This window comes from Balaenoptera physalus (assembly GCF_965194825.1).
Source record: "Balaenoptera physalus genome assembly, chromosome: 6".
Classification (NCBI taxonomy): Eukaryota; Metazoa; Chordata; class Mammalia; order Artiodactyla; family Balaenopteridae; genus Balaenoptera; species Balaenoptera physalus.
The window spans coordinates 18,431,404-18,458,366 of record NC_138885.1 but is presented as its reverse complement, the minus strand read 5'-3'; the positions used below and the strand labels follow the sequence as shown (position 1 = coordinate 18,458,366).

General features: G+C 40.9%; 1 protein-coding gene across 1 annotated transcript in view; it reads left to right on the top strand.

The window, feature by feature from the left end:
• LYPD1 (LY6/PLAUR domain containing 1) overlaps window positions 1–26,963 on the top strand; it is a 49,798-nt gene that overhangs the window by 5,433 nt on the left and 17,402 nt on the right. The window lies entirely within an intron of this gene.

The following is a 26,963-nucleotide window of genomic DNA, read 5'->3' as shown; positions in this document are numbered from 1 at the left end:
ATATTTAAATGTTTGCATAATGAATGACTTGTTCTCTCCAGCTCTGCACTTAATGAGTTAGTGTCTATGAACCAGCACCCCTGATAATGACATTTCTCTTGCTTTCGCCTGTCACCGCCCTCCGCAAAATATTTCAAATACCGATTTTCACTTCAGAATAGAAGCCCCCCGCCCATGAATTTTAAAACCGGGGTATAAAGAACGTGAATCTGCATTTGTTTGACAGTGCAATCTTGTAATTAGAGTTTTTCCTCTTGACTAGATACAGTGAAAGGGGCGTAATTTAATTTTTATAGACTAGCCAATTTCTGCCCTTAGTAAAATATAGCTCTGTCACTGAGCAAACTGTTACAGGTTCTCCTAAACCTTATTTAAAAGTTAAATGCAGTATATTGAGAGAAAGTTCATGGTCTGAATCTGTAAGCTAATCGATCTCTTCACCCATCCTTTGCAACAGGCATTAATCTATTTGTCTGTTTTGCAGTACACGATGTGCTGATTTATATGCCATGTTGCATCTACATTATGGCTGTATAAGTAATGGCTATTTTCCTTTTGGGTTAGTTAGTTGCTCATTAAGTTGGGCAGGGATAGCTCCATGCCTTGGATAGGTTAATTTTATGCCTTATTTTCTCATGAGCTATCGAAAGATAAGGGGATAGCAAGAGAGGACCTGGGGTCTCTAATCAGTCACCCACTCTTAGCAGAAAGCAGTGGAAAGCTAACCATGGCCTGTGTTCTCTTAAGGCTGTGTGTGCTCTGCTTAGTTTCACCAAGATTTACAATAACAGGCTGTAGTTTGTCTTTGGGGTGGGTGGTCCTGGCAGGAAGAAGGGCCAATTTTGCTTATCAATATTATATCAGAGTCCCTTTATACCCGGATTCTTTAAAGCGCACACATATGCACACACATGGCATATATATGTATGAGCGTATATTTTTAAATTTTGCTTATATTAATTTACACACACAAACATAATTCTTGTGAGAAAAGAAGTGAAAATATTGCATCCTCCTTTTTTGTAGCTGTTCAGATCGTACAAAGACGTTTTCTAACTTCTTTTCCCCAGAACATCTCTGTTCAGAGTACCAGTGACATTTGTTAATCTTCTAGTGCCCTTTATCTGCTCCATATCTTTTTCTCTCACCTCTTCTCTCCTGTCATCTCCCTTTTGAACATCCTACCTGTAGCCCTTACTTTCTCATTCCCAAATCCATTTTGCATCACTGAGATGGGCTATGGACTCCACTCTAAGAATGAAGTAAAGAACAAAAATGAAAAAAAATCACCATATTTTAACTTTGCCAAGGAGACTGCAACAGATTAAAAAACTTTAAAATATAAAAGATTCAGGTGTCAAGAAAGATATTCTCATATATTAACACCGGCCCTGCTTAAAAAGGTTTCCATGTCAACCTCAATAATGTTATGAATTACACGGGGAAAGATTCTGTGCGATGAATGTCAATATCACTACCTCCTTTCCAGTGGGACCCTGAAAGAGAACACCTTTCTCTCCAGAGCAAGACATTTTGCCAATCAGATTGTTCACTTAGTTCTCGAGATGCATCCATCTTTTTCATGTGGCAGGCATAGCTGACTTCTGAGGAGGTCTTCGGAGGGTGAATGTCAAATGTCATTAGTCCCTCGGACTCTCCAGTACGTAAAGCATTTGTTTATGTTAACTTTATAGCTGAACAAGCAGCCAGGGCTGACCTCCCATCTCCAGAGATGAAACGTTTGAAGATTGATCCAGCTTCTCCCATAACACTAATTCCTCCCACTGAGATTTCATGAAAGCTTCCATCATTGATGGTTTTCCTAATGAGTTTAAACAGAGAGGCTTCAAAGCTGGGTTTTTTCTCCCAAGTGAAAAATGAAACGAACTATGAAAACAAAACACACCGTTTCCTTTTGAACTTTGAAAAGGAAATCTGCTTCCCTTATATATTCCTGAAATAAAAAGATCTGAATATACAGCCTGCTTTCTGTCTCTCCCTCTCCCCTTCCCGCCTTCTTTCCTTCTTGCCTGCCTTCCTCTCTCCCTTCCTTTCTCTTTCTTTTCTTCTCTGATTGACTGACTTAGGTTCTCATGCCCAAACCTGGGAAAGGTTTATTATCGCACTGTGCAGCAGTAGCCCACACCCTAACCCCCGTTGTCAGCAGTTGAATGGAAAGGGTATCCATCACCATTAGGGAGCGAACAGCAATGCTCCGGGTTTCCCAGGCTTGGTAACTTTGAAGAGGTTACCTAACATCCCAGGGGCTTAGCTTCCTCCCCTGTAATATGTAGAAACAGGCCACCTGTCTTCTTATGAGATACAGCAAGGCAGTGAGGAATGCTGTCAGTATAACCACCTTAAGAAACCAGTACTAAAGATGGAAACCTGCGGGAATGCTCACCAGGAGTTGCTTTGTTCACTCTCGGTAGCTGCCTCTGAAGGCTGGCCCAGGCACCTGAGCCTAAGTTACTCTACATGTTACTTCTTCATTTCTCAGACCGAAGGAGTCCTTGCATGTAACCTTTCATTCTTTATAATAGGGTCCTTATACTTAGCCTGGAAGGTTCACAGTGAGATAATATATTCACTTGATAGTTGGTGAATCTGAGATGCAGAGAGATTTAGCAATTTGCTCAGGACCACGCAGCCAGTGGGACTGGAATTCAAGTCCTTTTTCTTCCCAAGGATTTTTTCGATCACTCTAATGCCACTTCTTTTCTGTATTTTTAATTACAACTTTTTTGAGATATAATTTATGTACCATACGATGCATCCTTTTAGAGTGTATAATTGATTTGTTTTTAGTATAGTCACAGAGTTGTGAATATAATCTAATTCCAGTTATATATCTAATTCCAGAACATTTTCATCACCCCAAAAAGAAACCCTGTAACCGTTAGCTGTCACTAATCTGGGAACCACTAATCTACTTTCTGTCTCTATGGATTTGCCTATTCTGGACATTTCCTGTAAATGGAATCACAGAAAATGTGACTTTTCGTGACTGGCTTCTTTTGCTTAGGATAATGTGTTCAAGGTGCACCCGTTTCACATCCTAGTTTGAAGTGCACCTTTCCTCTTGCTGTGCGAGGGTCTGAAGGGAAAACTCAGGCTTGGCAAGTCCCTCAATTAGAGTGGGGTGGGAGGAGATGGGGTAGGAGAGGGCCTGGCTGTGAACCTGGAACTCCAGGGGCTAATTAGCCAGTTTGCTGAGTTGAACTAAAAACTTGTGCCAAGAGCAAGCTGTCCCAGGGAGCCGTGGGGCAAAGGACCCAGCACTGGGCTTCCCATCCATCCGCCTCCCTATCCATTGCCATCTGTTAATCTGCTCTTCCCTGAGGGGACCTTGAATTAGTTTGTTAGCCACAAGAATCCTCAGGCATCTTGGGCGGGCTATTCCTGATGCCAGAAGCTCCCAGCTGCCCATCGCAACATCTGGCCTCACCTATAGACCATAGCCCTCAAGCATCCTGCACCTCTTAGGCTAGAAGAGATCTTCATTTATAATTTCACAGATGAGAAGCCTGTAGTTTTCTTTCCTGAGGGCTTAAACGTCTTGATGAGTCCATTTCCCTTTCTTCCCTTGAGAAGGCTTGAGGGTAGAGCAGGTTGAGAAGTATTCTGGGGAGAGATTTTAGTTAAGGAGATGGGATTCTGGTATGATTTGATCATCTACAAGGAATACTCAGTAAACATGTGCAAATCTAGCCTTTTTCTCCCAAACCAAGTCACTGATTAGAGTCTTTATGTAGGCACAGCTGTTCAGTCTTTCAGAAGGTATAAGTTTCTTTTCTTTCCCTCTCAAAGACTAAGCTGAATTCTTCTTTGCCTTGTGGTGCAAGTGATTGTATTTTGGGGGAAGAGAATTGCTGGTAGAGGACAATGTTTCCTCCCCTGGGCATTCCACAAAGGGCCATATCTATAAAGTAGGAGTTTCAATCAAACCTCTGATGAATCATCCTGTGAATAAACAAAAGAATTATGATATATGTCACTAATTCCTTCTATCCATGGTAAACTTTGGGCTGTGGCTATATTGTGATTCAGGACCCGTTTTCACAAGCCAAAACTCTACCACATGTTCCCTTATTAATAAATTACTTCCAACCTTCTGATTGCCTTCAACAGTCCAAAGCAAAGCAGCAGATGAACTGAATTAAGCGCTTTCGATAAGGTGAAACCATAAAAAGTTTGTAATAAATTGCTTTTTTTTTTCAACAATGCATTTAAATAGAATAAAGCAGGGGTAGTTCACAGCGCTGATTCCCAGCTTTCTGACTTTGCAATAAACCAGGAGAGGGCTCCAGATGCAAAAGTGATTGGAGTGTTGCATTATTCTAAGGAAGTTGTGATACTTGGTCCGGGGCATTTCATTTCTCACTGGACATGGACAACAGCTTTTGGTGTTTTCCTATTTCTTGGACTTGTCGGTGAGAGCGGAGGATCGGTGGAGACAGTGCCAGGAGCGGGTGATACCCGGAGAGGCTCTCAGCCCTCCGCCCGCTGTGGTCCAGCGTGCTGTACTCGCTGTGCATATGAATGCCCTGCACTGAGGCTGCTTCAAAGAGCACCCAGAGTGATGCTGGGTGATGGGTTTTGTGCACTGTTTCGTGGCTTATGCAAAATCTGGCAAACCACTCAGGTCTCCGGTAACTTCAGAGATAACAAGAGGCTAGGCAGGTTGATGAGTTTTCCACCCAGTGAGGACATCCAAATGGATCTCGGCTTCAAAGCCAGCCGAGAGATAATCTTTCGAGAATTTCCCTGGCTTCAGAGAGAAAGGCCGCGAGTGGGTGGGACCGCGCCTGGAGAGGGAAGAGTTCTCTGACTTTCTTTGAAGAGGCCAAACATCATTAAACTCAACCTGGCACTGGCTGTTGGAAGGGAAAAAAGAAGAAAGCAGGTCAGAAGCAGTTCTACATAAGAGTAGGTTAAGATCCAGAGAGGCTAAACCATCCGTGTAAAACCTGGGTCCGTGTGTAAAAGCCAGCCGGGGGCCCTGCTTACCTGTGCTTCTGGAATTGACCTTCCCTGGTGTCGGTGATGACAGGAGAATGACAGAGGGATGCGCTGACAATTTTATTTTTGTTCAGTGTTCTCCAGCCAGCAGTTTGCCTGGCGCAGGATCCTTTAGTATTTTAGAGCATCTTTTCCTAATCGAATTGAATTGTAGCTTCATTCACCAGTGTCCATTCCCGGTGTTCATTTCTGTGCCCAGGGCTCCTGAAAGCGCACTGTGCCTGCCTCCCTCTTCCTTTGTCTCTCTCGGTCTCTCTGTTTCTCCCCCTCCTTCCCTATCTCTCTTTCACACACATACACTTACACTCACTCACTGCTATGCAGACATCCCATAAATATTTGCTGAATGAGTATGCTTGAAAAATCAAGTTTCAAGCTAAAATAAATAGGTTTATCTGTCGGTATTTTTAAAATATTATATTGAAAATGAGGGCGCTTAAATCTCTATCATAAGAGGAAACAAAGAACAAAGATAAGTTGAATATACTTTTTGCTTTTTCGTTAAACTGGAAAGAGTCTACTAATGCCTGCTAATGTCATTTAAGGAACAACTCTGAAGTGTAATCCACCCCAGTTTTTCTAGTAGGTCAGCTTTTAAGGATGTGCCTTGAATAGGAGTGTTTTCTGGAAACACACGCACCCCCTACTTCTGCAATATTCCACTAACTTGGTAGTCAAGCTGAGAACAGGTCACCACCCAGCCAGTTCTATCAGCTGGAGGTTTAAGTATTTGGAACTCTGTTACATTGAGATCTGCCTTTGTCGTGAACTCCCTTAGGAAGAAAACCATATTCCCCCAACAAATCTTGTTCCCTCTCCCCAGGCCTCTCCCACACAGGAGATGTGCAAGTTTAAAATACAAAGGATAGGTCCCACGAGACAGAGGCAATCTAGACTTTCAGCTGGGGCATATACTTCTAAACCATTTGGTTTTGGAAAATTAAACCACAGAGAGAAGCAGAAAAAAAACCATAAAACACAGTCTTTTTTTTTTTTTTTTTTTTGTTCTCCCATGGTCTGTCTTGCACTTAACACTGTTTCACTAGGCTCTAAGAATCCAACTAATTGCTTGTATTCTTGCCCCGTTTATTGAATATCATTAATATCATTGTCATAAAACCTGGATGTCATTCTTATGTTGAAGCTCGAAGAAGTTCTGGCTGCAGTAGCTTCAGGCATCAAGAAGCATTTAGGTCTATTCCCCTCATTGGTTTATGGGACATAGTTTCAAAAGAGAAGGACATAGTTTCAAAAGAGAACCAGCCATTGCTGCTGCCAGATTCCTTTATCATCTTACCTCCACTCTGGACCTCACTTTCTGTATCACTTAAGAATGTCTTTAGTGGCAAGTAATGGAGACTTGAGTCTTAAAGGCCTGTATTGTTTACCTAACAAGATAATCCAGAAGAAGGATGTCCTGGGGTTGCTTCCACAACTCAGTGATGTCATTGAAGACCCAGGTTTTCTCCGTTTTCCTACTCATTTTCCTAAGCATTGGCTTTTTGTCCTGAGGCTAATTGCCTCTTGGTCACAAGGTGGCTGCTTATATTCAATTAAAGGGAAGGGATAGCACCAAGGAGCTTTTCTCTCCAGCTTTTCCTTTTAACAAGAAAACAAAATCTCTCCCAAAGTCCCCCCAAGAGACTTCTCCTTATCTTTCATTGATCAGAATGTTGTCTCATGGCCACTGTTTGCTGTAAGGAAGAAAGCAGAGGATGGCTATTGGGTGGCCAACTGTCAGTGTCTGCCAAATCACCTTTTGAGAAATCCTTGCACAAAACTGGAAAGAATCGAGCACAGTGCTTCCAGGCCCCCTGGAGAAAGAACAGGGATGATTCCCTCTCCCGGACGTCACCCGCTCTTTTGCGTAAAACAAACACTGAAATGCATCGTCAGAGGACCTCCATCATGAATCACTGTCACATTTTTCTCTTTTGGCTGTGCTGTGGGGCATGCAGGATCTTAGTTCCCAGACCAGGGATCGAACCTGTGCCCCCTGCAGTGGAAGTGTGGGGTCCTAACCACTGGACCACAGGGAATTTCCCACCTGTCACATTTTGGAAAGGGAAAGAGGTACATACGCTAGCAAGTGATGTCCCGACGTTTAGTTCAAGATGTATGTGACATTTCAGAATTTTGGTTCACTGAATGATGAGATGTAAGAGTATGACTAAGTTTTAGTGTGAAGATATCTTCTACAGGACAGAATGATGGGTTCGTGGCGACAAACACAAGGGTGCCTTGAGTTAAACGCTTCGATGTTCTCCGCTCGTCCCATCTGGAGCCATTATGCCACCGTGGACTATGTTGTCCCTAATTTGGGTAAATTTGTATGCAAGAAACTGATTATTCATCTTTGGGCCCCGTGATGTTAACTTTGCCATTTCGGAACAATAATCAGAAGGCCTTCAAGGTTAAAAATGCAAGAGCACGGTTTCATAAATCACTGCAGGGCACTGTTAATAGTGAGATAAGAAGTCATAAATATCTGTTCCCTCAGTCCCCCACGGCAAACTGGGGAACAAAGGCAGCAGCTGAGGAAAAGCAAGTGTCTGTGCAGAAACCTTCCTGGCTCAGAAAGTTATAAATGAGCAGACAAGTCCACATCTAACGTGAAACTCAAGTAAAACTAACAGTTGGCATCGTATATTATGGGTGGGTTGTTTGCTTGCTATAATTAAGGTGGCATCAGTGGTTAACAGCCTTGAAAATTAAACTCGACAACAAAAACTTTTGAAAGGGGTAATCAAAGCCTTCTGAATAATGAAGTTAACACCCCCCTGTTATGAGGAAAAAGAATGTTCTTGAGGTATCTTGTTTCATGTCTGTGTTCTTGATGCTGTGGCCATTGTTTGAACAGACACGTTTGTTTTTACCCGTAGGGGTCAGTGGGGTGCCTTTGCGTTACCCTCGATTTCTGGTTCCACCAACTAGGCCAGGCTGGGTGGACGGCTCGGCCTCAGTACGCATGTGCAGTGCAGACCTTGGCACCTCCCTTGTTATTTGGCCCTTTAAAAAATGTTAGCGTTCTTGTTTGCTTCCTGTGGCCATCTGCAGCTCCAGTGGATGGGGCATCTTTGGCTTTTAAAATATTCATATCCACAGCAAAGGAAAAGTACTTAAGAGCCAGAACACAGAATTGTCCAGGAAAAAAACTACCTCCAGGTCTTCTCCTCCCTTTATGTCTGATGAATGGTGCCCATCATGGCAGTAACGAGGCACAAGTACGTATAGATAAACAGCTTCTTCCCGAAATGTCCTCATTAGAATGCAGAGACTATCAAAATTCCTCACACGGTGTTCTTTAAGAGAAAAAAAAAAAAATACTTGGGAACAAATTGAAGATTTTTTTTTCTCCCGGTTTCTTTCAAAAACTCACTGAAAATGCATATAGTTCATTCCAATTACCCATTTCCAAGCATTTTTCTTTGAGGAGCTCTTCCTAGTCCTGCATGGAATAGTTACTGTAGTGTAATCGTAACTCCGGTGCAGTAAGTGTTGGTGATTTTTCGAGTAGAGGAAGATTAGTCTTACTCCCAGAGGGGCATTCACACAAGTAGCAGTTCGCCATCGAAGTTCGACTTTAGAACTAAATTATATAACATGGGGTGAAAAGTAATGGACTATTAAAAGCTCTCTTTAGGAATTTAGAAATTCCTAAAGAGAGCAGAGAAAAAGATACGTGCATGATGGTCCGTAAAGAAGAGAGGATGCATGCTTTATGTTTCTATTTTAATTGACCGTTGGGGCAGAGACTAAGGTGAGAAAACTAGGAAAATAACTTACATGTTTTAAAAGCATGCTTATAGCAAGTAGGTCATGGTAGAACTGTAGTCCCACAATCTCTGGGGCGGCCCAAGGTTGCATGTATGTCTACGTTTGGGGGAAGGGGGTGCACAATACTCCAGGTCCTCCTCCTGCCCTGGTTCAGCTCAACCCACTGAGCAAAAACAATGTTAAATGGTTTTTGTTTCTGATTCTCCAAGTGCAGAGGCTATTGGAGCAGAAGATTAGTTGGAAAATGCTTCCCAATCCCGCAGACGATCACTATAGAATTAAGTTCTAGGACACTGTGCAAACTGGGTCAAATAGAACCTGGTGGGGTTTAGAGGGGACCCAGTGGCTATCAGCCTTCTTTCTTACCCAGGTTCTGAGCAAATTGAGAAATAAAACAAGGAACAAGACAGATGAGGCCCAAAATATCACCATCGTTACTAGAAAGACTAGGTTGGAGGGAATAGCTTTGGGGTGAAAGTCAAACAGTTTTCCAAATTAGCATCTTCGAATTAGCTGGTTTACCCAGTCCAAACAAAGCCAGAGAGGGACGTTTCTTGCCCTGCAGAGCAGGGCAGACCACCTGTTTGCTATGAGCCACTCACTCCCAAGAAAGATAAGGAAGGAGATAAACAGCATGTGTCCTGTTTAGTCTTCTTAAATTTACCCATCAGATATGTCACTCCACCTCCCTTGGGGAAGAGGGAATAGAGGTCTAGAGAGGCCAGGCGTTGCGCTAATTGAGGGAACATTGGAAGAGGGAGAAAACCATTCCCCCAGTAATCTTCCCTCAAGCCCATCACACTGAAAAATAGTCATTTCCAGAGCCCTCAGGGCTTTTGAGGCACGAAGGAAGTAATTAAATAGCACAGACGTTTGGGGCTACCATCTGTCACCTATACAGACATACATACGTTATCGGTCATCAGCATGCGCGGTGGTCAGTCACGTTTCACTGAAGCATTTATTTGGGTAGAACATAGAAAAATGATATAGACTTGTCCCTCACCCAATACCAGCGTCTTTTATGAAAATTTTTTATTTTGAAATAATTTGAGATTTGCAGAAAACCTGCCAAAATAGTAGAGTTTCCGTGTAACCCTTCACCCAGCTTCTGCTAATGTTAATAACTAGCATCACCGTAGTTCAATGATCAAAACTAAGAAATTAACATTGGTGCCATACTGTTAATTCAACCATGGTTTGTATTTGGATTTCACACGTTTTTCCTTTTTCTATTCCCGGATACTCTCCAGGATCCTACATTGCATTTCATGGTCATGTCTCCTCCTCTAATCTCAGTTACCAGTTCCTCACTCTTTTGTCTTTTGTGATCTTAACACTTTTCATTGTTATTGAAGTACCGTTGATTTACAATATTGTGTTAGTTTCAGGTATACAACCAAGTGATTCCATTATACGTATATGTATGTATATATCTGTATTCTTTTTTTCAATTCTTTTCCATTATACTTTATTACAAGATATTGAATATAGTTCCCTGTGCTATGCAGTAAATCCTTGTTGTTTATATATACTAATGTGCATTTGTTAATCCCACACTCCCAATTTATCCCTCTTCCCTTCCCCTTTGGTAACCATAACTTTGTTTTCTATGCCTGTGAGTCTGTTTCTGTTTTGTAAATAAGTTCATTGGTACTGTTTTTTAGATTCCACGTATAAGTGATATCATATGATACTTGTCTTTCTCTGTCTGATTTACTTCACTTAGTATGATAATCTCTAGGTCCATCCATGCAAATAATAAATAATGCAAATGGCATTATTTCATGCTTTTTAATGGCTGTGTAATATTCCATCATGTATATGTATAGATATACATATTACACACACACATATATACACATATATACATATATATATACCACATCTTCCCTTTTGTTTACATATATATATACATTCATTTTTAATATTCTTTTTCATTATGGTTTATCATAGGATATTGAATATAGTTCCCTGTGCTATACAGTAGGACCTTGTTGTTTATCCATTCTATATATAATAGTTTGCATCTGCTCATCCCAACCCCCTCCCCCTTGGCAACCACAAATCTGTTCTCTATGTCCGTGTTTCTGTTTCATAGATAGGTTCATTTGTGTCATATTTTAGATTCCACATATAAGTGATATCATATGGTAGTTGTCTTTCTCTTTCTGACTTACTTAGTATGATAATCTCTAGTTGCATCCATGTTGCTGCAAATGGCATTATTTCGTTCCTTTTTTATGGCTGAGTAGTATTCCATTGTATATATATACCACATCTTTATCCATTCCTCTGTCTATGGACATTTAGGTTGTTTCCATGTCTTGGCTATTGTGAATAGTGCTGCTATGAACATAGGGGTTCATGTATCTTTTTGAATTATAGTTTTATCTGGATATATGCCCAGGAGTGGGATTGATGGATCATATGGCAATTCTATTTTTAGTTTTCTGAGGAACCTCCATACCTTTTTCCACAGTGGCTGCACCAACTTACATTCCCATCAACAGTGTTAGGAGAGTTCCCTTCTCTCCACACCTTCTCCAGCATTTGTTATTTGTAGACTTTTAAATGATGGCCATTCTGACTGGTGTGAGGTGGTACCTCACTGTAGTTTTGATTTGCAGTTCTCTCATAATTAGCAATGTTGAGCATCTTTTCCTATTCCTATTGGTGCCTATTCGCCATCTATATTTCTTCTTTAGAGAAATGTCTTTTTAGGCCTTCTGCTCATTTTTCAGTTGGGTTGTTGTTGTTGAGTTGTATCAGCTGTTTGTATATTTTGGAAATTAAGCCCTTGTCAGTTGCATCATTTGCAAATATTTTGTCCCATTCTGTAGGTTGTCTTTTCTTTTTGTTTATGGTTTCTTCTGCTGTGCAACAGCCTGTAAGTTTGATTAGGTCCCATTTGTTTATTTTTGTTTTTATTTCTATTGCTTTGGGAGACTGACCTAAGAAAACATTGGTACAATTGGTACAAATCAGAGAATGTTTTGCCTATGATCTCTTCTAGGAGTTTTATGGTGTCATGTCTTATGTTTAAGTCTTTAAGCCATTTTGAGTTTATTTTTGTGTATGGTGAGAGGGTGTGTTCTAACTCCTCTGATTTACATGTGGCTGTCCAACTCTCCTAACATCACTTGCTGAGGAGACTAGCTTTTTCCCAATGTATATTCTTGCCTCTTGTTGAAGATTAATTGACCGTAGCTGTGTGGGTTTATTTCTGGGCTCTCTATTCTGTTCCATTGATCCATATGTCTGTTTTTGTGCCCGTACCATGCTGTTTTGATTATCGTAGCTTTGTAGTATTGTCTGAAGTCTGGGAGGGTTATTCCTCCTGTTTTGTTCCTTTTCTTCAGGATTGCTTTGGCAATTCTGGGTCTTTTGTGGTTCCATATGAATTTTAAGATTATCTGTTCTAGTTCTGTAAAAAATGTCATGGGTAATTTGGTAGGGATTGCATTAAGTCTGTAGATTGCTTTGGGTAGTATGGCCATTTTAACAATATTAATTCTTCAAGTCCAAGAGCATGGGATAGCTTTCCATTTCGTTGAATCATCTTCAGTTTCCTTTATTAATGGTTTATAGTTCTCAGCGTATAAGTCTTTCACCTCCTTGGTCAGGTTTATTCATAAGTATTTTGTTTTTAGGGGTGCGATTTTAAAAGGTTTTTTTTTTTTTTTACATTCCCTTTCTGATATTTCATTGTTGTTGTAAAGAAATGCAACCAATTTCTGTATGTTAATCTTGTATCCTGCTACCTTGCTGAATTTGTTTATCAGTTCTAGTAGTTTTTGTGTGGAGTCTTTATGGTTTCATATCATCTGATAAGGTATCATATCATCTGCATATTATGACAATTTTACCTCTTCCCTTCCAATTTGGATACTTTTTATTTCTTTTTCTTGTCTGATTGCTGTGGCTAGGACTTCCAATACTATGTTGAATAGAAGAGATGAGAGTGGTCATCCTTGTCTTGTTCCAGATTTAGTTTAATTAATTAATTTACTTATTTATTTATTTATTGGCCATGCTGCATGCAGGATCTTAGCCCCCCAATCAGGGATTTCCCCCTGCAGTGGAAGCATGGAGTCTTAACCACTGTACCACCAGGGAAGGCCCTTGTTCCAGATTTTAGCGGGAAGGCTTTCAGCTTTTCACCATTGAGTATTATATTGACTGTGGGTTTGTCATAAATAGCTTCTATTATATTGAGATATGTTCCCCCTATACCCACTTTGGTAAGAGGTTTTATCATGAATGGATGTTGAATTTTGTCAAATGCTTTCTCTGCATCTATTTGAGATGATCATGTGGTTTTTGTCTTTTCTTTTGTTTATGTGGTGTATCACATCGATTTGCATATGTTGAACCATCCTTGTGAACTTCGGATAAATCTCACTTGGTCGTGGTGTGTGATCTTTTTTATGTGTCATTGGATTCGGTTTGCTAATATTTTGTTGAGAATTTTTTGCATCTAAATTCATCAAAGATGTTGGCCTGTAATTTTCCTTTTTGGTGGTGTCTTTGTCTGGTTTTGGTATCAGGGTGATGGTGGCCTTGTAGAATGAGCTTGAGGAGTGTTCCTTCCTTTGCAATTTTTTGGAAGAGTTTCAGAAGGATAGGTCTTAACTCTTCTCTAAATGTTTGATGGTTGAGATTTCTCCTTTTTCATTTCTTATTTTGTTTATTTGGGTTCTCTCTCTTTTCTTCTTGGTGAGCCTGGCCAGAGGTTTGTCAGTCTTGTTTATCCTTTCAAAGAACCAGCTCTTGGTTTTATTGATTTTTCCTATTGTTTTTTTAATCTCTATTTTATTTATTTTCTCTTCGATCTTTATTATTTCCTTCCTTCTGCTGACTTCAGGTTTTGTTTGTTCATCTTTTTCTAATTCTTTTAAGTGGTAGGTTAGGTTGTTTATTTGAGATTTTTCTTTTTTTTTGAGGAAGGCCTGTATCTCTATGAATTTCCCTCTAAGAACTGCTTTTGCTGCATCCCATAAATTTTGTATGGTTGTGTTTTCATTGTCATTTGTCTCAAGGTATTTTCTAATTTCCTCTTTGATTTCATCATTGACCCGTTGGGTTTTTAGTAGCATGTTGTTTAGTCTCCATGTAATCAGTTTCTTCTCATTTCTTTTTCTGTGGTTGATTTCTAGTTTCATGCTGTTGTGGTCAGAAAAGATGCTTGAGATAATTTCCATACTCTTAAATTTATTAAGGCTTGTTTTGTGCCCTAGTATGTATACCACATCTTCTTTATCCATTCATCTGTCAGTGGACATTTAAGTTGCTTCCATGTCTTGGCTATTGTAAATAGTGCCACTATGAACATTGGGGTGCATGTATCTTTTGTGACCTTGACAGTTTTGAAGAGGACTGGTCAGATTTTTGTACACTGTCCCTCAATTTGGGTTGGTCTGATGTTTTCTCATGATCAGATTGAGGGAACAAGAACACTCACAAGGGACTGCCATCACCTCTCCATGCATCACATCAAGGGGTGTGTGATGTCAATATGTCTTGTTACTGGTGATGTTAAGTTTGATCGCTTAATTAGGTGGTATCTGCTGGGTTTCTCCACTGTAAAGTGACTGTTTCTCTCTTTTTATTTAATACATAATTTGAAGGAGATAATTTGAAACTCTACAAATATCCTCTTTCTCCTCAAACTTTGCTCAGTAATTTTAGCATCTACCAGTGGATTTTTCCCTCACCAGTTAGCACTGTGGTGGTATAATCTTAATTTCTGTTTCTCTCTTCCTTCTGCATTTATTACTTGAAATTCTTTTGTAAGGAAGAGCTGTCCCTCCTCCTCCAAATATTTATTTATTCAATTGTTTATTTATATCAGTATGAACTTATGGATATTCACTTTATTTTATGGGTTCTAATACAGTACTTTTGTTACTTATTGTTCAAACTGCTCCAGCTATCCACTGGGAGGTTGACTTCCGTGTCCTTTAAACATGCCCCATCCTTTTTCGCAAATTGATTGATTGATTGATCGATTGCTGTACTGGGTCTTTGTTGCTGCACGCGGGCTTTCTCTAGTTGCGGCGAGCCGGGGCTATTCTTTGTTGCAGTGTGGTGGCTTCTCTTGTTGCGGAGCACAGGCTCTAGGCATGTGGGCTCAGTACTTGTGACTCACGGGCTTTACAGTGCAGGCTCAGTAGTTGTGACACATGGGCTTAGTTCCTCCGCGGCATGTGTGAACTTCCCAGACCAGGGCTTAAACCCGTGTCCCCTGCATTGGCAGGCGGATTCTTAACCACTGCGCCACCAGGGAAGCCCCACCCCATCCTTTTTTGAACACTTCCTTATTTTGGGCACCGTAACATAAGATACTCCAGATTCATCTTGAATTTTCCATCTCCCAGCCCTGTCTATCACTTCTCCATGGTAGCTGTGACTTTTTAGTTTAAAAAAACAAAAACAAAATCAAAAGCAAAAACAGAAAAACCCTCAAGCCAAGGAAACTGACGTTTCTTAGGCACATACTATGGGCTGGCATGGTCATAGGAGTTTAACATGCATTGTCCTCTTAATCCTCATTCTTAATTTTTAAACTCTGTTATATAGGTGTAGTTTTCTCCCTTTTCAAGAGGATATAAACTATGGCTTAGAGAAGTTAAGTGCCTTATTCAATTTTCTCCAGCAAGAATTCTAGTCTAGGTCTGTTGGACTCCCAGGTTCATGTTCTTTCTACTGGGTAAAGAATCGTATCAGAAGCAAAATGAAACATGGACTTTATCCACTTCAGCTTCCTCCACCCCATTTCATAGACAAGTAACTGAGGCCAGTAAATGAGAAGATCAAGTCTTCTTCAAGACCCAGAACTTGATGGAAGAAATTAATGGGAGACCGTGATCCTCTGGCACTCAGCTCAGTAGTATTTCTTTACATTCCAATGAGTATAATTGTTCCCAGATTATTTTCATTGGTAAGATAACCAATGATTTCAGTTCGTTATTGAAACTTCCTTTGCTTAGCTTATGGCCTAATATCATTTCCCATTGTGTTTGCCACAAATCATGAATGGGATTTTTGAGCCTAAGTGATCATTTTGATAGGTCAAGAGATAACATGTCAGAGAAAGAACTGAACAATAGCCCCACACACTACCCGATACCTTGTTTTTATTATTTATTTATTTATTTGGCTGCACCGGGTCTTAGTTGCAGCACACGGGATCTTTGTTGCGACACGCGGAATCTTTAGTTGCGGCCCACGGGAACTTTCTTTTTAGTTGTGGCACATGGAAACTTTTTTTAGTTGCAGCATGCAAACTCTTAGTTGTAGCATGTGGGATCTAATTCCCTGACCAGGGATTGAACCTGGGCCCCCTGCACTGGGAACACAGAGCCTTAGCCCCTGGACCACCAGGGAAGTCCCTGCCCAATACCTCCTTAATAAGTGACATTGCCACTTTAATTCCCAAATTATCTCTTTGGCAATATAAATTCACTTCAAAATGGTATTTTCTGAAAGAAACAAAATTATTAACTTTTTTCTTTTCAACTATGATGTTTTCAAGAAGACTTAGAAAACCAGAAAATTCCTGAAAATAAGTACATCTAGAAAAATATAATTAAGCTCAGAGGGGAACAAGTTACCACATCAATATGTATACTGTGCTTTAAGAGGCTCCCTTGAAAACAGAAAATAAGAACAATGGAGTCCAAGCAATACTCTGGATCCACCATGGTTAAAACAAGGATAATACAGAAGATAAGACCTGCTAAAACTAAAGCAGCTTCTTATACAACTGAGCTGGCTTCTGGTTATATTGGAGACACTGAAGAAAGGACCCTGTAACAGGGTTTGGCTTTAAATATAACAGAACTGTAAAATAGCTAAATGCAAATCTTGCTCAACAGACCTGCATCCTGCCCATGCTGGAAACAGCATTCAGGTAGTGGCTCCAACTTTGCCTTTCTTTTTTATTTTTTAACATCTTTATTGGAGTATAATTGCCTTACATTATTGTGTTAGTTTCTGCTGTATAACAAAGTGAATCAGCTATATGTATACGTATATCCCCACATCCCCTCCCTCTTGCGTCTCCCTCACGCCCTCCCTATCCCACCCCTCTAGGTGTTCACAAAGCACCAAGCTGATTTCCCTGTGCTATGCAGCTGCTTCCCACTAGCTATCTATTTAAATTTGGTAGTGTATATATGTCCATGCCACTCTCTCACTTCGTCCCAGCTTACCCTTCCCCCTCCCTGTGTCCTCAATTCCGTTCTCTACATCTGCATCTTTATTCCTGTCCTGCCCCTAGGTTCTTCAGAACCACTTTTTTTTTTTTTATTCCATATATATGTGTTAGCATATGGTATTTGTTTTTCTCTTTCTGGCTTACTTCACTCTGTATGACAGACTCTAGGTGCATCCACCTCACTACAAATAACTCAATTTCCTTGCTTTTTATGGCTGAGTAATATTCCATTGTATATATGTGCCACATCTTTATCCATCTGTCTGTTGATGGACACTTTGGTTGTTCCAGGTCCTGGCTATTGTAAATAAAGCTGCAGTGAACACTGTGGTACTTGACTCTTTTTGAATTATGGTTTTCTCAGGGTATATGCCCAAAAGTGAGATTGGTGGGTCGTATGGTAGTTCTATTTTTAGTTTTTTTAAGGAACCTCCATACTGTTCTCCATAGTGGTTGTATCAATTTACATTCCCACCAACAGTGCAAGAGGGTTCCCTTTTCTCCACACCCTCTCCAGCATTTATTGTTTGTAGACCTTTTGATGATGGCCGTTCTGACCAGTGTGAGGTGATGCCTCATTGTAGTTTTGATTTGCATTTCTCTAATGATTAGTGATGTTGAGCATCCTGTCATGTGTTTGTTGGCAATCTGTATGTCATCTTTGGAGAAATGTCTGTTTAGGTCTTCTGCCCATTTTTGGATTGGGTTGTTTGTTTTTTTGATATTGAGTTGCATGGGCTGCTTGTATATTTTGGAGATTAATCCTTTGTCAGTTGCTTCGTTTGCAAATATTTTCTCCCATTCTGAGGGCTGTCTTTTCATCTTGTTTATGGTTTCCTTTGCTGTGCAAAAGGTTTTAAGTTTCATTAGGCCCCATTTGTTTATTTTTGTTTTTATTTTCATTTCTCTAGGAGGTGGGTTAAAAAGGATCTTGCTGTGATTTATGTCATAGAGTGTTCTGCCTCTGTTTTCCTTTAAGAGTTTTATAGTGTCTGGCCTTACATTTATGTCTTTAATCCATTTTGAGTTTATATTTGTGTATGGTGTTAGGGAGTGTTCTAAGTTCATTCTTTTACATGTAGCTGTCCAGTTTTCCTAGCACCACTTATTGAAGAGGCTGTCTTTTCTCCATTGTATATTCTTGCTTCCTTTATCAAAGATAAGGTGATCTCGACAGATGAATGGATAAATAAGATGTGGCACATATATACAATGGAATATTAGTCATAAAAAGAAACGAAATTGAGTTATTTATAGTGAGGTGGATGGACATAGAATCTGTCATATGGAATGAAGTAAGTCAGAAAGAGAAAAACAAATACCATATGCTAACACATATATAAGGAATCTAAAAAAAAAAAAATGGTTCTAAAGAACCTAGGGGCAGGACAGGAATAAAGACATGAACGTAGAGAATGGACTTGAGGACGTGGGGAGGGGGAAGGGTAAGCTGGGTTGAAGTGAGAAAGTGGCATGGACATATGTACACTACCAAATGTAAAATAGGTAGCTAGTGGGAAGCAGCCACATAGCTCAGGGAGATCAGCTCGGTGCTCTGATGACCACCTAGAGGAATGGGATAGGGAGGGTAGGAGGGAGATGCAAGAGGGAGGAGATATGGGGATATATGCATATGTGTAGCTGATTCACTTTGTTATAAAGCAGAAACTAAGACACCATTGTAAAGCAATTATACTCCAATAAAGATGTTAAAAAAAACAAAAAAAGGATAAGGTGACCATATGTGCGTGGGTTTATCTCTGGGCTTTCTATCCTGTTCCATTGATCTATATATCTGTTTTTGTGCCGGTACCATACTGTCTTGATTACTGTAGCTTTGTGGTATAGTCTGAAGTCCATGAGCCTGATTCCTCCAGCTCCGTTTTTCTTTCTCAAGATTGCTTTGGCAATTCAGGGTCTTTTGTGTTTCCATACAAATTGTGACTTTTTTGTTCTAGTTCTGTGAAAAATGCCAGTGGTAGTTTGATAGGGATTGCATTGAACCTGTAGATTGCTTTGGGTAGTAGAGTCATTTTTACAGTGTTGATTCTTCCAATCCAAGAACATGGTATATCTCTCCATCTGTTTGTATCATATTTAATTTCTTTCATCAGTATCTTATAGTTTTCTGCATACAGGTCTTTTGTCTCCTTAGGTAGGTTTATTCCTAGGTATTTTATTCTTTTTGTTGCAATAGTAAATGGGAGTGTTTCCTTAATTTCTCTTTCAGATTTTTCATCATTAAGGTATGGCAATGCAAGAGCTTTCTGTGCATTAATTTTGTATCCTGCAACCTTACCAAATTCATTAATTAGCTCTACTAGTTTTCTGGTAGCATCTTTAGGATTCTCTATGTCATCTGCAAACAGTGACAGTTTTATTTCTTCTTTTCCGATTTGGGTTCCTTTTATTTCTTTTTCGTCTCTGATTGCTGTGGCAAAAAGTTCCAAATCTATGTTGAATGATAATTGTGAGAGTCGGCAACCTTGTCTTGTTCCTGATCTTAGTGGAAATGGTTTCAGTGTTTCACCATTGAGAATGATGTTGGCCATGGGTTTGTCATATATGGCCTTTATTATGTTGAGGTAAGTTTCCTCTATGCCTACTTTCTGGAGAGTTTTTATCATAAATGGGCGTTGAATTTTGTTGAAAGCTCTTTCTGCATCTATTGAGATTATCATATCATTTTTATCCTTCAATTTGTTAATATGTTGTATCACATTGATTGATTTGCATATATTGAAGAATCCTTGCATTCCTGGAATAAACCCCACTTGATCATGGTGTATGATCCTTTTAATGTGCTGCTGGATTCTGTTTGCTAGTATTTTGTTGAGGATTTTCGCATCTATGTTCATCAGTGATATTGGCCTGTAGTTTTCTTTTTTTGTGACATCTTTGTCTGGTTTTGGTATCAGGGTGATGGTGGCCTCGTAGAATGAGTTTGGGAGTGTTCCTCCCTCTGCTATATTTTGGAAGAGTTTGAGAAGGATAGGTGTTAGCTCTTCTCTAAATGTTTGATAGAATTTGCCTGTGAAGCCATCTGGTCCTGGGCTTTTGTTTGTTGGAAGATTTTTAATCACAGTTTCAATTTCAGTGCTTGTGATTGGTCTGTTTATATTTTCTATTTCTTCCTGGTTCAGTCTCGGAAGATGTGCTTTTCTAAGAATTTGTCCATTTCTTCCAGGTTGTCTGTTTTATTGGCACATATTTGCTTGTCGTAATCTCTCATGATCCTTTGTATTTCTGCAGTGTCAGTTGTTACTTCTCCTTTTTCATTTCTAATTCTGTTGATTTGAGTCTTCTCCCTTTTTTCTTGATGAGTCTGGCTAATGGTTTATCAGTTTTATCTTCTCAAAGTACCAGCTTTTAGTTTTATTGATCTTTGCTATCATTTCCTTCATTTCTTTTTCATTTATTTCTGATCTGATGTTTATGATTTCTTTCCTTCTGCTAACTTTGGGGGTTTTTTTGTTCTTCTTTTTCTAATTGCTTTAGGTGTAAGGTTAGGTTTTTTATTTGAGATGTTTCTTGTTTCTTGAGGTAGGATTGTATTGCTATAAACTTTCTTCTTAGAACTGCTTTTACTGCATCCCATAGGATTTGGGCTATCATGTTTTCATTGTCATTTGTTTCTAGGTATTTTTTGATTTCCTCTTTGATTTCTTCAGTGATCTCTTGGTTATTTAGTAGTGTATTGTTTAACCTCCATGTGTTTGTATTTTTAACAGTTTTTTCCCCTGTAGTTGGTAATCTAGTCTCATAGTGTTGTGGTCGGAAAAGATACTTGATATGATTTCAGTTTTCTTAAATTTACCAAGGCTTGATTTGTGACCCAAGATATGATCTATCCTGGAGAATGTTCCATGAGCACTTGAGAAGAAAGTGTGTTCTGTTGTTTTTGGATGGAATGTTCTATAAATATCAATTATGTCCATCTTGTTTAATGTATCATTTAAAGCTTGTGTTTCCTTATTTATTTTCATTTTGGATGATCTGTCCATTGGTGAAAGTGGGGTGTTAAAGTCCCCTACTATGGTTGTGTTCCTGTCGATTTTCCCTTTTATGGCTGTTAGCATTTGCCTTATGTATTGAGGTGCTCCTATTTTGGGTGCATAAATATTTACAATTGTTATATCTTCTTCTTGGATTGATCCCTTGATCATTATGTAGTGTCTTTCTTTGTCTCTTTTAATAATCTTTATTTTAAAGTCTACTTTGTTTGATATGAGAATTGCTACTCCAGCGTTCTTTTGATTTCCATTTGCATGGACTATCTTTTTCCTCCCCTCATTTTCAGTCTGTATGTGTCCCTACGTCTGAAGTGGGTCTCTTATAGACAGCATATATATGGTCTTGTTTTTGTATCTATTCAGCTAGTCTGTGTCTTTTGGTTGGAGCATTTAATCCATTTACATTCAAGGTAATTATCATTATGTATGTTCCTATTGCCATTTTCTTAATTGTTTTTGGTCTGTTTTTGTAGGTCTTTTCTTTCTCTTGTGTTTCCTACCTAGAGAAGTTCCTTTAGCATTTGTTGTAAAGCTGGTTTGGTGGTGCTGAATTCTCTTAGCTTTTGCTTGTCTGTAAAGATTTTAGTTTCTCCATCAAATCTGAATGAGATCCTTGAACGGTAATCTAGATTGTAGGTTTCTCCCTTTCATCACTTTAAATATGTCCTGCCACTCCCTTCTGGCCTGTGGAGTTTCTGCTGAAAGATCAGCTGTTAACCTTATGGGGATTCCCTTGTATGTTATCTGTTGCTTTTCCCTTGCTGCTTTTAATATTTTTTCTTTGTATTTAATTTTTGATAGTTTGATTAATACATATCTTGGCGTGTCTCTCCTTGGATTTATCCTGTATGGGACTCTTTGCGCTTCCTGGACTTGATTGACTCTTTCCTTTCCTATATTAGGGACGTTTTCAACTGTAATCTCTTCAAGTATTTTCTCAGTCCTTTTCTTTTCCTCTTCGTCTTCTGGGCCCCCTATAATTTGAATGTTGGTGCATTTAATGTTGTCCCAGAGGTCTCTGAGACTGTCCTCAATTCTTCAGATTCTTTTTTCTTTATTCTGCTCTGTGGTAGTTATTTCCACTATTTTATCTTCCAGGTCACTTATCCGTTCTTCTGCCTCTGTTATTCTGCTATTGATTCCTTCTAGAGTATTTTTAATTTCAATTATTGTGTTGTTCATCTTTTTTTTTTTTTTTTTTTTGCTCTTTAGTTCTTGTAGGTCCTTGTTAAACGTTTCTTATATTTTCTCCATTCTATTTCCAAGATTTTGGATCATCTTTACTATCATGACTCTGAATTCTTATTCAGGTAGACTGCCTCTTTCCTCTTCATTTTTTTGCTCTGGTGGGTTTTTACCTTGCTCCTTCATCTGCTGTGTATTTCTGTGTCTTCTCCTTTTGCTTAACTTACTGTGTTTGGGGTCTCCTTTTTGCAGGCTGCATGTTCATAGTTCCCATTTTTTTTGGTGTCTGCCCCCAGTGGCTAAGGTTGGTTCAGTGGGTTGTGTAGGCTTCCTGGTGGAGGGGACTGGTGCCTGTGTTCTGGTGGATGAGGCTGGATCTTGACTTTCTGGTGGGCAGGACTGCGTCTGGTGGTGTTTTGGGGTGTCTGTGACCTTATGATTTTAGGCAGCCTCTCTGCTAATGGGTGAGTTTGTGTTCCTGTCTTGCTAGTTGTTTGGCATAGGGTGTCCAGCACTGTAGCTTGCTGGTTGTTGAGTGGAGTTGGGTCTTAGCGTTGAGATGGAGATCTCTGGGAGAGCTCTCGCTGATTGATATTACGTGGGGCTGGGAGGTCTCTGGTGGTCCAGTGTCCTGAACTCGGCTCTACCACCTCTGAGGCTCAGGCCTGACACCTGGCCAGAGCACCAAGACCCTGTCAGCCACATGGCAGCTGTGTGACTGCAGGTGAAGGATTCTACCTCTGTGCCTCAGTCTTCTCCTCTCAGCACTCTTTCCTGGCTTTTCCTGAAGTCTTCTTCTTCCTTTGATCTTCTTTCTTATCTTCAGTTCCACCGTAGATGGCAAAAATCTCTCTATCTTTGATATCAATCGATGGATGTGGTGATGTCTGGCTCGCTGGAGCCAGGCCTAGGCCGCGCCAGACAACGGACGGACTTTCATGGCGAACTGGGCCACCCTTCTTCTTCTGCCCGGGGCCCCTCACCTCTCCTTCCCACATTTCGGTGGTGTTGAAAGTCAGGGGTGCGGCATCCAGCCTGACCCTCGTCTCCCAACCCCAGCCTCAGGGCCTTGGTGGGCCAGGGTCCTCAGACACTCTCGCTTTACCACCTCAGCGTGTCTCCCAACTTTACCTTTCTTTTCTCATTTTCCCTTCAAATGTGTAGTCATTTTCTGCACCCCCATCGATTCCAAGCCATCTGCAAAGTGTGTATCTGCTATCAAAAATATACTTTCTATAGAGACAGTTCAATTAAAATATTTTAAAGTATGGAGATAAGCTTCTAAAAATAGTGTAAAACTAACAGGTCTTTGGTAGAGTAGCATTGACAACCCTGGAACCCAGAGAGATCCTTTTATGATATTCTTCAAAAAGCGAATGTTCCAGACTGTTGGTAGTTTGCTTCTCTCATATACCTGGAGAGGAAAGATTGGGTGGAAGGGACAGATTTCATAATGTAACAGTAATTGGATTTTGATAGAACAGAGGTCAGCAAACTATGGCCCCTAGGCCCATTCTGGTCCAATGCCTGTGCTATGAACTGAATTTTGTCCCTCTGTCAATTTATGTGTTGAAGTCCTAACCCTCAAGGTTGATGGTATTTGGAGGCTGGGGCTTTGAGAGGTAATTATGGTTAGATGAGGTCACGGGGTGGGGTGCTGGTCCGATGGGATTGGTCTCCTTATAAGAGAGGGAGAGACCACAGAGGAAGGGCCATATGAGGACACGGTTGTCTACCAGCCAGGAAGAGGGTTTTTGCCAGAAACCTAATTTTCTGGCACCTTGATCTTAGACTTGTAGCCTCCAGAACTGTGAGAAAAATAAATTTCTGTTGTTTAAGCTGTGCAGTCTGGGGTATTTTCTTTTTTCTTTTTTTTTTTTTTTTAAATGTGTTGCTATTTTTTTTCTTAATTTTATTTACTTATGGCTGTGTTGGGTCTTCGTTTCTGTGCGAGGGCTTTCTCTGGTTGCGGCAAGTGGGGGCCACTCTTCATTGTGGTGTGCGGGCCTCTCACTGTCACGGCCTCTCTTGTTGCGGAGCACAAGCTCCAGACACACAGGCTCAGTAATTGTGGCTCACGGGCCCAGTCGCTCCACGGCATGTGGGATCTTCCCAGACCAGGGCTCGAACCCATGTCCCCTGCATTGGCAGGCAGACTCTCAACCACTGCGCCACCAGGGAAGCCCTGGGGTATTTTCTTACAGCAGCACAAGCAGAGTAATATAGCCTGTTTCCGTAAATGAATTTTTATAGGAACACAGCCACACGCATATGTTCATGTATTAACTCTGGCAGCTTCCATGATAGAATATCAGTGTTGAGTAGTTGTGACCGAGATGATTTGACCTGCAAAGGGCAAAATATTTACTATCTAGCCCATTACAGAAAAAATATGCTCACCCCTGGAATAGAAACTTACCTTATACAGTATAGGTTTTGAACAGGAAAAACCATCCCAGTGGGATATTAAAGGGCCAAAGGGAGGAAACTGCCTTAGTGGACACTGGCCTAGTCACCCCAGGAGTGTCCTGGACTTTCAGTCCTAACCCGTCCCCTTCCTACCCGGTCACCTGGCACATGAGCTGAGTGGTTGACAATAAACATTCCTGCCCTCATAGGTTGAAGTCCTTGGGGCGACCCTGTCCTCTAGTGAGGCTTACAGGACAGATCATTTGTTATGACAGTGGGGTGGAAAGGGAATAAATGTCATAGAACAGCGTGGAAAGCAATGAAGAAGAAACCAGCTCGTCTCCCCCTCTCCACAGCTGCAGATCAGCAGGGGCGCTGAAAGCTTCCCTGCTGCACAGCAGAGAGGGAGCAGGTTGGCGTGCAGGATGAAATCTTTGCCGGTAGCGAAAAGACTTCTCCCTGAATAAATTACGATGTGCATTGAGAGTCTGCATGTGCTCTCTCCCTTCCCGAAGTAGCAATTGGGAAGTTTAGACACCTGTGTCAGAAACTTCTGGGGTTGGTTCTGGGAACCTGTGCATTTAAGGAATACCTAGGTAATTCTCCTGCACACTGATGTCTGAGAGCCACTGGGTGAGCAGTTCCCACTTGCTGGAGTTCTAGCACTGTTCCTGCCTGGGGAGTGGGCGCCCCTATGACCAGCCCCTGAGTGAAGAAACTTGATGAAGAACCCTAGTCAAAGGCACCACACAAACAATTCAGTACACGAAAGAGTGTTTGTACCTGGGCTCCGCCAGCCAGGTCAGCCTTGAGGTTTCTGGGTCAGAACGCCAGCCTTGGAACCCTATTCTAACACTCAGTAATGTGGAATTCCACGGCTGAGACCACTGCTGGGCTGGGCTGACTTCAAGCAGAGTTGTTCCAGGTGCCTTGTTTTCTTCCCGCTCCGTCTGCGGTGACCCAGTTGTGTTAGGAACCGGCAAAAAGAGCTGGAGTCAAACACAAAGCAAATACCATCTTTCTTCCTCTTCCCGTGTAATCAGTAATTCAACCTGTAAAGCAAGCCTGACTCCTGATGGAGCGCTTGCTGCAAAGAAGCGCACAGGGCCATCCAGCATGCACATCAACTTCTGGCACTTCTTTCTGTCTGCCTGTCTCTCTCCCTCCTCCTGCCCTATCTCCTGGCCTGCCTTGGGTCTTTCTCCATCTGAATGCAAAATGAACATGTCTGCTTCAGTGTGGCCCGAATAGAGTCTAAGAAGATGCCAGGATAGAATGTGAACAGCTGTCGGGGAGAAGAGCCAGTTACTTTAAATGTCAGAGCAAATCAGTTACTGAACTCAACGTCCCCTCTGAGTGATGCACCATTGTGCCACAGATCCAACAACTTAGGTGAATTAAGGGTGTGAATCAGAAAATGCCCCATAGACAAAATAGTAACACCAGTAACAGTAACAATAGCAGCAGCAAACACTTGTATAGCATCTACTTTGTGCCAGCTGCTTCTCCGAGTGCCTTGCACATAGTTCACTTAACTTGGAAGGATCATTTCTAGTGTGTAAAATGCACCATGGAACAGAGATGTATTTGTACCACCTATTCGAGTGCATTTCAATCTCAGTATATACTTAAGTCCAGTGTGTAGGGTATGTAGGATCTAATTCCTTGTTCCTTATTTGTATGTTTTATGTTTTCAACATAATTCTTGGAATCATCGTTTCCTTAAATGTTGAGTTTCACGGGGTCCTGAAGAACAGGGGCCTGTACAAATGCTACAGTGGAATAAACTCTTCTAGACGGAACCTCAGTATTTTATTTATGCCTTTCTTCATCCCCTGGCATGCCCATCATTCAAATTTTAAATAAGATGAATACAAATGACTTCCCCAGGGAGAGCAATTGGTGTTAGTTTTAAAACGAGCATAGCCACCCATCTAAACCCAGGCACCCCCCCATGGGGGCCATCACCTCTCTAAAGACTTGAGAGGATTAAAGATGTAAATGCTGGGTGTCTTGATTAATCTGGTGACAGTGGGTGGCGTGTTCCACAAGCACACTTCGGGTCCGCAGATTAGAGCCGTGAGAAGTGACTTGGCGTTGGCAGGACATCTCCGCGCCCCGACGGGGTGGAGCGGCTGGGAGCTGGCCCGAGCTGTGTTTGATGGACAGCCTTCCTCAACCTGCCGAGCCTGCCAGCTTTGGGTCTGAATCCCCATTACCAAGTTATAGCCTCTCACAGCCCTGTCTGTACCAGCCAAGGCCTGGAGGTGGGTTTTAGCTTTACATGACCTCTGTTATCCAGGCTCCACCAGCCAAATAAAATTTTGGTTCAACTA